We start from the raw sequence: 12,647 nt of genomic DNA, 5'->3' as shown, positions 1-12,647 counted from the left end.
ATATATCTTCAACCGAAGCAAAGCAAACTCATACATATGCACATGATGTCCCTGTAAGGATGTGACAAGAATATCAAGAATTAATATCAAGCAAGAAAAAAGCATGAGTTGCAGATTTAGTGAGGTGAGATGGGGCTGACCTGTAACTCACCAATCGCTGAAAGAAAACTTGTGATCAACTTCCTCCCATTAGTAACATCCACCTCCAAACTCTGGAATCAAATCAGAAATCCAGATGGGAGGAACAAAAAAAATAGATGTGATTGATCTTTACAGAAAATGAAAAAAACCACACTTGACATGTTTGTAAATAAAATAACAACCTGTATGTAGTCTATCAGGGAAAATGATATTGCAAACAAAAATGTTAAATTTCTTCCTCTGTAAGGTGAAAACCCTCAAAAGGAGTAACCCCATGGTCCCATTCTAAATTTCTTGGGACATATATTTAATGACTAAAGTTTTCAAATTTCTCGGAATATTAATCATAAAGCTGAAGAATGCATGAAACAACGGACAGAATATATCTATCATAGGATTTCCTCAAAGACAAAAATACAAAGAGAGTATTGGGATAAATTATCGAATCTGTTCAAGTGAAGAATGCATACCCAGGGGTTTTACCCCCCCCCCCCCTCCTCGGCCTCCCCAAAGACACACACACACACACATCATGTTCTTGCCTCTAGTGTACAGCTTCTTAGGTGAAGGTTGTACCAAAGTACATGAGATAACATGAGGTTAGTTATTTTTCACAGTAATAATCTTAATTGTGATACATCACTATGCAATATCTCAGAGCTGGTAAAAAAGAGTTACACATTATTGAGGGTTTGTGACAGGATGGTATGCCATCGACAAGTTAAGGTGATAAAAAATTTGGTGTATTTTCTCTTAAGAGCAAGGAAGCAAGAGTTTTGCTATTACAAATTTACTATACATACATGTTGAAGTTTTTGCATACCTACAGCTTCGAACTGATTGGTTCATCCAATGCCCTCTCCTCCAGCTCATAAATCATGAAGCCGTGTCGGACCATTAATCTTCTCCTATAGCAAGCACCTGAGTAAAGATACTAAATCAAACACACACAAAAGTGACAATGAAACACAAATTCTACGGCATAAACTGAAGGTACGACAAACATTTGCTGCAGTAGTAGTTTAAACTCATGCTGATTGCGACGGAGAACAGGATGATTCTCATCGTTCTCATTTAAGCCCAGTCATCTCATTCATGTCAAGGGTACTGTAAAACATGATTGTTAAAATTTAGAAACATCAAACTATATAACCTCCTGACTATCACCAAAAAAGGAAGTGAATCCCTGCCACCGAAGATCTTGGCACAACAAAATGAAGCCACTCACATGGGCACGCTCCTTAATCTCCACATACCTGCTGCACGCCTCAGGGTCTAGCTTACCATAACTAAGCTCTTCGCATCCACTAAACAGTAAACACAATCTGATACAAATAGACCATTCTACCATGGAGCTCGGGGAGAAACATGGCGGCGGCTCCTCGCCCTTTCACAATGAGCATGTTTGATCCAATCAAAAAGGCAAAAAGGAAATGAACAAAACAATTGCAACTAAAGAAATCAGGATGCTCCCTGCAAATAACATATCTCAAGAACCCAAAAAAATGAAACTGCAGTCCATAGGGCAGGTTGCGAAGTATGTGCAGCAGCAAACAAGAACTTAATGATCAGATCATCCTCGATGGCCGGCATGATGTCCTAATCACATAGCGGTGGTGCTACTAATTAAATTGATAACTGTGATGCTTTTATCTAAATCTGAAGACAACAAATGGTGTCATGAGACCGAGTTTAACTATGTGCGGAGGCAAACAAATATGGTTTTAGAATGGCTACAGCCAAAACTACTTATGTATTGACTAACAATAAAAAATAATTAGAATGATAACGTGAGAATGAGGTTAGTAGAATCATGTCTTGGAAATTATGCATTTTTTGTATTTTCTGCCTCTCGTGTCAATGTCAAACAGCATACACTTTGTACAATACACTAACTGGTAATTGTCAGACAAACAGGAAAACGACACCACTGAATATGACCTAAACATGAAAAGGTTAATTCATGGAAATTTAACAGACAATTTACAAGAAGCAATGTTCTCTTTCCATCTTTTGTATCTCTGTCAAGCAAGCCATGAGTAACAAAGATGGCAAGTTGGAACAGTACATGAGCATCTAAATATTTCAAAACTAAGTCTTAGGGTTTGGGTTCAGGGATGTGAAACTGCGCCACACACGCGCGCACAAACAGAATCAGCGAGTGAGTGCCTGGTTGAGTCTCGGAGAGAGAGAGAGAGAGAGATGGGGATCGTACCTGATCCAAAGCAACAGGATCCAAGCTGCGAGAAATCCATCAACGGTGGCTCAGATCCCGCGCCAACCCGACCAGCCCCTCGAACGGAATGCATCATGGGCCCTACCTCTGGGTCCACAGTCCGCGCCGCCGCGGATGTCCTGAGCCCTGTGGAGTGCGCCGCCGGCCACGAGCGTCGCGACAGCAGTGGTCCCGCTCATGGAGTCGTCCATGGCCGCCCGGAACGCGAAGAGGAGGGAGGGGGTTAGGGTTCGTGGGAGGGGATCGGGGAAGAGAGCAGCGTGGGTGGGTGGGGGCGCGAGTGCGGGCGGAGGCAGCGGCTAGGGTTTCTCCACGGGCGGGCTGCGTTATATATGCCTGCGCGTGAAATGACTAAAATGACCTTGGCGGGGCATGGAATTTACAGGCGGTGGCATAGCGATTTAAAGGCGACGTGGAGGCAATGGTTGTGACTACGAGTCTGGGAGGGTTTATACGTTCAATTTTCACTAAGTCTGTGAAGCTAATATCTTTTGCACTTTTGCTATGCTTGTTTGAACCTGCTCTTGTGTGATTTAGCCGTGTCTCAGTGTTCATCTTTTGTTAAGCATCTTGAGTAGATCACTTCCATGTGCTTTTTTGCTATGTTGGAGTGCAGTAGCTTAGTTTCTTGTTGCATTCTAGATGGCATCGTGCTGTTAATCGCAGAATTGTGCCATTCTTGTTTTGCTTGCCATTTGCAAACCGTGCATCCGTTTCCGACGATCTTTATATCGATTTCGACCGAAATCATCTCATCTTTCCAGTGGCACACTTGGTTTGCCAAGTTGATTCCTTGACCATTCTTTCCCTTTTGAAGCACACATATGCATTGCATATCATGCCTTGCATATCATGCCATGTTTTGCATCATGTTGCTTGCGCATTGCAGGGTGATTGATTGTTCATTCTTTGCTTGTGTTCTTGCCTTGGGTAGAGCCAGGAGACAAGTACGTGATCGAGGAACCCATTGAGTACGCTAACGAAGATCAAGCTTTCGAAAACTCTGAGTTCATTTGAGGCAAGATGACCATACCCTCGAAATCACTTATATCTTTGCTTGCTAGTTGTTCTCTCTATGCTATGCCGCGATACCTACCACTTGCTATATCATGCCTCCCATATTGCCATGTCAAGCCACTAACCCACCTTCTCCTAACAAACCGTTGTTTGGCTATGTTACCGCTTTGCTCAGCCCCTCTTATAGCGTTGTTAGTTGCAGGTGAAGATGAAGTTTGTTCCATGTGGGAACATGGATATGTTAGGATATCACAATATATATTATTTTAAATATTGCATATATATACTTGGTAAAGGGTGGAAGGCTCGGCCTTATGCCTCGTGTTTTGTTCCACTCTTGCCGCCCTAGTTTCTGTCATACTGGTGTTATGTTCCTTGATTTTGCGTCCCTTACGTGGTTGGGTGTTATGGGAACCCCTTGATAGTTCGCTTTGAATAGAACTCCTCCAGCAAGGCCCAACCTTGGTTTTACATTTGCCTAACAACCTATCACCTTCCCTTGGGTTCTGCAGACTCAAGGGTCAACTTTATTTTAATCCCCCCCCCCCCGGGCCAGTGCTTGTCTAAGTGTTGGTCCGAACCAGAGCCACTTGCGGTGCCACCTCGGGGAAACTTGAGGGTTGGTTTTAGCTATATGTAGTGTTCATCCGGTGTTGCCCTGAGAATGAGATATGTGCAGCTCCTATCGGGATGTCGGTGCATCGGGCGGTCTTGCTGGTCTTGTTTTACCATTGTCGAAATGTCTTATAACCGGGATTCCGAGTCTGACCGGGTCTTCCCGGGAGAAGGAATATCCTTCATTGACCATGAGAGCTTGTGATGGGCTAAGTTGGGACACCCCTGCATGGTTTTGAACTTTTGAAAGCCGTGCCCACGTTTATTTGCGGATGGGAATTTGTTAATGTCCGGTTGTAGAAAACTTGACACTTAACTTAATTAAAATGAATCAACCGCCTGTGTAGCCGTGATGGTCTCTTTTTGGCGGAGTCCAGGAAGAGAACACGGTCTCGTTTTATGCTTGAACGTAAGTAGTTTCAGGATCACTTCTTGGTCACTTATAGCTTCTCGATCGTTTCGTTGCTTCTCTTCTCGCACTTATTTGCGTAAGTTAGCCACCATATATGTTTAGTGCTTGTTGCAGCTCCACCTCACTACCCTTTCCTACCCATAAGCTTAAATAGTCTTGATCTCGCGGGTGTGAGATTGCTGAGTCCTCGTGACTCACAGATACTTCCCAACAGTTGTAGGTGCCGATGATACCAGTGCAGATGACGCAGCCCAATTCAAGTGGGAGTTCGATGAAGATCTTGATAGTTGTTTTGTTTCCTTTCCGAATGATCAGTAGTGGAGCCCAGTTGGGACGATCGAGGATCTAGCATTTGGGGTTGTCTTTCTTTTATTTGGTTCCGTAGTCGGACCTTGATTGTATTCTGGATGATGTATGATATATTTATGCATTGTGTGAAGTGGCAATTGTAAGCCAACTCTTTATCCCTTTCTTATTCAGTACATGGGATGTGTAAAGATTACCCCTCTTGCGACATGCCTGCCATGCGGTTATGCCTCTAAGTCGTGCCCCGACACGTGGGAGATATAGCTGCATCCTGGGTGTTACAAGTTGGTATCAGAGCCTTCCCCGACTTAGAGCCCCCTGCTTGGTCGAATCGCTGACGTTGTTGAGTCTAGAACAAAATGTTTTGAGTTTTATAGGATTATATATATCGGAGAGTAGGATTATTTTTACTCCTCAGTCCCTTCGTCGCTCTGGTGAGGCCTCCTGACATAGAGTTTTGACTCCTCTCTCCTCAAATTTCACGAAATTTTTTTTAGGATCATGTGGGTATCTTGGAATCGTTCCGACGGTTTTGTGATGAGAACATTGTTCTTGGTGCCTCCTGACATTTAGGGGTTGTGGCAGTGTCTCGGGGAGTTGAGCTTCGAGGTGTTGTCGTCACAATTTTATCGTTGTAGTTCTGGAATACCAGAGTTCGCCGACATCAAAAATCTCTTTTATGCAGTTGTTGGTGAGATAACCTTGACGCCACCTAGTACTGGGCGGGAGTTTGGGAGTATTGCGATAACTTGTATAACGGATGCTTTTCGAAGGTTGAGGTAAATGATTTCTGAAGGTTTCTTGGTTATGTGTTGAAGGATGGATACAGCTGGATGTAGGATTTACTAGTTTTGGGTGAGATGTTATGCTTCCCCTATATCCCCAACACCTGATTGCATAACCAGAAAGTTTCGGGAGTTTATAAGTGGGAATTCAAGTAGCTCCTAGAATATCTTTCCAACAGACACATGATACGATATGGGATCTATCATATGTTTGTTCCTGCTTATTTTGCAAGCCAATCCTTTGTTTTTGTATTGATTGAGGTATTCGAGTTGCTTCAATGTCAAGTGTTAATTCCATACCTTCCCTAAGTGGTGTTCTCACACTTCTATGTGAATACCAATCCTTCGTGATAATCAAGATTGTCATGTCAATCTTTTTCAACCGGCGTATTTGTCTTCAAGTGGATCCGATCATTTCCACTTCCACAGGATCACCTCTCGGTTTTCCCAACGGTGTTTGTTTCATCTGTTCCAAGTTGTCTTTGTTTTCCCTCCCTCCCACCCTTTTCCTTCAAGGAATCATATGTCCTAATCAAGTATCCATTTTATTCATGTGAAGTCTCTTCATTCTTTTCAATCAATGTTCTTATACGGTGATTCTCACGAAGAATCTAACGGAGCTTCAAGTTTGTCATTCTTCATTCTTTTCTCCTCTAGTGGATTCAATTCAAGCTTTGCCGATCATATCTTTTCCTCGGTTCAAATGTTTTCTCATGCCGGTGCACCTGTTAATCATCCACTTCTTGATATTCAATTGTTCCGGAGTGCTGAAGATATCTCGAAGACTTGTGTTTCCACTCTACATTCGTTCAAGCTCATTCAAGGTTGCTATCTCATTCAATCCATTTAATTCAACCGGTGCAATCTCTCTTTTCAAGCAATCATTCAACGGTGTTTCTTTTTGAGTGGGCCCTAACCCACAGGTCATTTTTCCAGGATCTTACCTGACTCTTCTAAATTTACCGGAGCTATTCTCAAATATTTCAAAGTTGACGTAAGAATAAATTATCATCAGTCATTTGTCTTTTCCAAGATCTTTCAAATTCTTTTCATCGTTGATTCAACCTTTCTATTTTTCATCCCGGAGTATCTCAACAATTCATGGTTGTCTTTCTCATCGTCATTCTCTGCTTTTGAGGACTGAAGAAGTGTTTCCTCTAAATCTTGGTCCGTTCTCTCAAAGATTCATGGTTCTAGCGTTATGCCATCCTCTCATATTATTTTCAATTGTGAGATTTCTTTTCACCCATTCGGAGCAATTCAGGAGTATTTTCAGTTTGATCCTTCGGAGCCCATCATCTCAGAATTATTCATTTCAGCTTTCAGCTCTCGTTCTCCAAATCTTACCCGTGCATCATTCAAATATTCTCTAATCAGCTCATGATCTATTCGTTCTCTTGTATAAAATTCTCTCTTGTATCTTCGTTCATTTCCTAATTCTTCCCAGTGTTTCGCTATCTTTTCTTCATTCGTTTTAAATTCTTACGGTGGCTCATTCAAGAGTTCTCTTCCTTGGTTATCATATCAATTCATTCGTTCTTTCCAATCCTACCGGTGGTTCGTTGAAGACCTTCCCAAGTTTGCGCTATGTCTATCTTAATCCTTTCTATGAAAATAAGTAGTATGCCAAATCCGTTGCTTGCCATCAATCTAAATTGGTGAAGGATGCGCATAACATAATTCTTATAATTGTTTCATCCAAGTGATTAATTCCTTATTCCGGAGGTTCATCAAAATTCTCGGTTTCAATTGTTTCATCTTTTCTTCTTGGAGTTTCAAGATCTTTCAATTATATCATTGCGAAGCTCCATTTAATCAATTCAAGGGTTCATCTTATTCTTTTCAAGCTTCATTTCTTTGCAACCATCTTTTTATTAACGCAGTTCTTTATGGAGGCTCTACATGATGGTTCATCAAGGATTTAATTCCTTCTCGAAGTGTTCATTGAGATTCTTTTCAGAGGAGCTCAAGTATTCTTCATCTTGCATTCTGAAGTGCAATTCTTTCTACCTTATCTTTTGAGATGGTGTTATGTCATTCTTGACAATTTCCATTCGTGTTTCATGATTCGCAAGTTGTCAAGTATGAGATAGTTAAACCCATCAATTTCTTCTCAACCCATCGATCTCTTCATTGGAGTTATCTTGGGTTATATTTCACCTAAAGCTTTCCCTAAGGATTGTTGCTATTTATGGTGCTTATAAATGACACAAGTTCTTCATTTATTCTTCCAATGAAATAAGCTTCTTGTCTTCTTGTTGATATCAATCAAATCTTTTGTTTTCAGTTAATGGCAGAATTTCATCTCATAATTTTGAGATGTATTCCATAAACCCATATCAAGCTTATCCTTTCGTTGTTGATAATCCAACAACTCCGTTCTAACATTTGTTGTAAGCGTGCTCTCCCAAGATCTTGTTTCCCTCCGTTCATTACAGTCCATTCTTTCATTTCTTCCGGAGGCATTGTGATGTTGCTCTTTTCTCTCATCATCTCGAATGTTGAGGATCGTGTTCTTTTAGTCCTTAACCATTTAACCGGAGTGTTGTGTCCTCTGCTCAAGTTCTTTTCATCTTATCAAGTCTTGCATCTCTTTTCAACCAGAGTGCTATCCGAATTTGTTCTCCTCTTTTCTGACAGAGATTGTCAACTTCGTTTATCTCCGTTGTATTCTTTTCTCGAAATGGTTTAACCTTTCGAGGTTCTTTGGTTTCACGCGTTTGTCAAAGAAGAAACTTTGTTTTACCTCTTCATCATCCGTTTTCCCTCCGGTGCCATCCTAGATCTCAGGACGAGATCCTCTCGTAGTGGTGGAGTGTTGTAACGCCCCGGATACAACTTTCCATATTTGTAACTCCGACTCTTGCCTTTTCTAGAGATATGATATGATTTTTCCCTTTGTGGTTGGGTTTTGTTTTCATTTTGCATTTTGTTCGTGTCATGCATTTCATATCATGTCATCATATGCATCACATTTGCATACGTGTTCGTCTAATGCATCTGAGCATTTTTTCCCCGTTGTCCGTTTTGCAATCAGACACTCCTACTTGCACCGGTGTCGCCCTTTTGTCTCTTTTCATGAGAGGGTGTTAAACATTCTCGGAATGGATCGAGATTTTCCAAGTGGCCTTGGTACACCACCAGTAGACCGCCTGTCAAATTTCGTGCCATTTGGAGTCCGTTCGATACTCCAAAGGTTAACCGGGTAACCGTAAAGGTCTCGTGTGTGTTGCAACCCAACACCCCTCCAAATCGTCCCAATAACCCTTCTGTTGGGGATATTACTACTGGGCGTAAACCGGCCTATCTGGGTCGGGTTAACTTCGTCAGTAGTTAAGTAAGTTAAAGCCCAAGAAGACAGAGGAGGGCTCAAGGCCCATGGTCGGCTCAAGGCCTGCAGCCGCAAACCGGCGTTAGTAGTTAACCTGTATTGTAAATTAGGAATAAGAAGAGACCAAACCAGACATATCTATGAGCCGGTATTGGGACTCCGTAAGCCGACGAGAGTCACCCGTGTATATAAGGGGACGACCCGGCGGCGGTTCAAGGACAAACAGACAACAACTCGAGACATAGGCGAAGCTTGTTTGCTCCCTAGTCATCGAAACCCCATCAATTCCATCACAACTAGACGTAGGCTTTTACCTTCATCGAAGGGGCCGAACTAGTATAAACTCTCTTGTGTCCTTGTGTCCGCTTTAACCCCTTCAAGCTAACCAGTCGCGATGGCTCCATGACTAAGTCCTTTCTCTAGGACATCTGCCGTGACAAAACTACGACAATTGGCGCCCACCGTGGGGCTATCGCACGATGGTTTCCGGATTCTTGGAGGGCCGCTTTGAAGGACTCGAGGGCTACGCTGTAGGCCGGATGACTAAGAGTCATCGCGGCAAGCTCTACATCGACGACGCAGGCTGGGGCCCCAAGGCCGGCGCAATTGAGTACGGGTACCGGGTCCCCTTTGGTAGCATTCACGTTTTCATTGGCAAGATTGGTGAACCGGGCCCTGAGCCGGACATCTGCACCGACCTCGTCGAGACGGCTCAGCGTGCGCAATCCGCCCGGGTTAAACCGGCCATGAAGCGTGCCTTCGTGGGAGTCATCCATGGAGGAAGTTATGAGGACGGATCGGAATTTCGTGGGGCGACTATCGTTTGTTCCGGTGACGAATCTTCGACCGGAGAAACCAAATCTGTTTATCAGCTATAAGATGGCCGGATTGGGAGCTGTTCCGATGGAGACAGTATTCCGGACCCCTCTGATCAGCCCAACCGGGTTGGAATATTCATGGCCGGAACACAAGCAGCGCTTCATTCTTCGACAGCTGCGGCAACAATCTCCGGTTCAGCAGCGGCGACGGCTACCGGGGCAGGAGGCCCTGTGCGCCCACCAGCTCAGGTTCTATCAGAACTATTTGATGCGTTGGCTATGCTTATGGCAGAAGTTAATCCGCCAGATCAGGACGTTCACAACACGGAGATTGCAAAGGTAAAGGAACAGATCACCCAGGCCAAGGCGGATCTGGCGGCTGAGGACACCAGGATGGCCGCAGAGCGGGCCACTTTAGACGCACAGGCCTACAGGCTTATGTTGGACCAGAGCGCGTCGCATGAAGTCATGAGGAGGAAGCACCGATCCCGCTTACCTCCGGTTTTCAAGGCCAGAGACCTTTTCAACACTCCAGGACCAAGAGCCGGCCATCCGCTGGAGGGGAACCGGGCAGAAGCCCCTGGGACCGATGCACCGGTTCAGCCTCGTCAGATGGACCCGCCTCGTCAAAACACCGTTATACCTCAGGATGCTTTAACACCTCCGGGTCACTACTCCAACCCAATGGACAATCTTGTTGTCGCTGCTGCACGGTTGGAGGCCATTCCAATTGAAGGTGACTCGCCGCAGGCAGTAGGGACGCGACGGGTCAAGGAACTTCTGAGGACAACTTTGGCCCAACAGGAAGCATACTCGTACAACCACGACCGGATCCACTCGACCCCCCGTCCAAGCCGGAGCTATAGCAGACATATAGATGAACCAGCAGTGTCGAGTAATGAACGACATGGAGCACCCCGTGGCAACAACCCGACGGGTGGTGCTGATGACGCTCAGGAAGTGGTGAACCGGGCCCGAGCGCGCAGGGAGGCCGAGTTAGCCGCACAACATCAGGCTCGGCAGCTCACGTCGGTTCGTCCAACCATCTCGATCGAACCTGGTGTTACTTCTAGTTCTTTGGGGGTGCCTTGCCTTATCCCCGCTTTACGCAATGTGCGCCTGCCCAAGGATTTCAAAGGCCCGTGCAAGGTACCAAATTACACGGCGGATCAACCTCCAGAGACATGGGTGGAGAGCTATGAGATGGCCATGGAGATGCTTGATGTGGATGACACGGCGTGTGCGAAATACTTCACCATGATGCTTGAAGGAATGGCCCGTACTTGGTTAAAAAGCTTGCCAGCTAATTCTATCAGTTCATGGGCCCAATTACGAGCCCGATTTATCAGCAATTTCAAGGATACCTGTAAACAGCCTATGTCGATAGTGGACTTAGCTGCATGCATCCAGGAGGAAGGAGAATCAACGACTCATTGGGTGCGCCGGGTTTCACAAGTGTTGCACTCCTCAGAACGCATCAACGCTGACACCGCAGTATTAACCCTAGAAGGCAACTGCCGGTTTGGGCCCCTGAAGTTGAAATTGGGACGGATTAAACGTCATTGCACCGACATGGGGACCCTCATGGCCGCTTTGGTGAAGTATGTTGATTCTGATAGTACCAAGGATCCCGAATCTGATGATGACAAGACAGGGAAAGGGAAGAAGAACAGCAGCTCCAAAGGTCAGCAGCATCACTGGGTAGGCAATGGCGGAGGAGGCAAGCGTAAAGCGGATGGTAACATGGACTTTGTGGCTAATACCAACGCACAGGAAAACGGCCAGCGACGCAAGGGTAGGCCGAAAAATCGTAATGGAGCACCCAACCCTAACCCAAACCGCCTAAACTATCTGCTAAGCCAGCCCTGTCCAAGACATGGGACGAAGGAGGCGCCAGCAAACCACCTTTGGAAGGATTGCTTTATTATGCAGGAGTTCAAGAATTCTAATAATTTCAGGTATGATCACGAATCTGGAGGTGGCTCAGGATCTGGGCCGGGTTACGGTGGAGGAAGTTCCAGTTCAGGATTTAATGGTAATCCGGGCGGACATAATGGTCAAAATAGTCAGAACAACCAGGGTAGTTACAACCAACAGCAGCAACAGTCAGGTTACCAGAGCAACCCAAAGCAGTTGAGTAGTGGGCAGTATCATGTCTTCACCACTAGCTTGGACAAGCGAGACCGGAAGGTTCAGAGGCAGGCAGTCAACTCTGTTGAACCGGCCATACCCCGTTATCTATGTTGGTCTGAACAGCCAATCATATGGAGCAGAGAGGATCACCCACCCCAGGTCGATAATCCGGGTCAGTTGGCTCTGGTGGTGGCGCCTCAGGTGGGAGGCTATAAGTTCACCAAGGTGCTCATGGATGGAGGGAGCAGCATTAACATCCTGTACTATGAGACCTTCCGTTGTATGGGACTAACAGATAAGAATTTCAAACCGTCTAATACAGTATTCCACGGTGTAGTGCCTGGCAGATCAGCATATCCCGTTGGTAAGATAGCTCTGGAAGTGGCCTTTGGGGATGATCATGATTCCAGGTCGGAGACATTGACGTTTGAAGTGGTGAAAATCCAAAGTCCATATCATGCCCTGTTTGGGCGACCGGCCTACGCCAAGTTTATGGCTCGGCCCTGTTATGTGTATTTGCAGCTCAAGATGCCGGGTCACAAGGGGACAATAATGGTTCATGGAAGCCGCAAAATCGCTTTGGAATGCGAGGAAGGAGATGCGGCTTATGCAGAGTCGGTTTGTGCCACCGAGGAGTTGAAGTACTATAAAGACAATGTTGATCCGGCAGACATGACTTCGTTGAAGAAGCCAACTACGGAGCATGATCCAGCCCTGAAGTTCAAATCGGCAGCAGAAACTAAGCTTGTTGACTTCGTACCTGGCGATTCGTCCAAGCAGTTCAGCATCAGTGCCAACTTGGATCCGAAATAGGAAAGCGCGCTCATCGAGTTCATCCATGAGAATCGGGACA

The sequence above is a fragment of the Triticum dicoccoides genome, chromosome 6A (genome assembly GCF_002162155.2).
Source record: "Triticum dicoccoides isolate Atlit2015 ecotype Zavitan chromosome 6A, WEW_v2.0, whole genome shotgun sequence".
NCBI classification, from domain to species: Eukaryota; Viridiplantae; Streptophyta; class Magnoliopsida; order Poales; family Poaceae; genus Triticum; species Triticum dicoccoides.
This window is presented reverse-complemented; position numbering follows the sequence as displayed.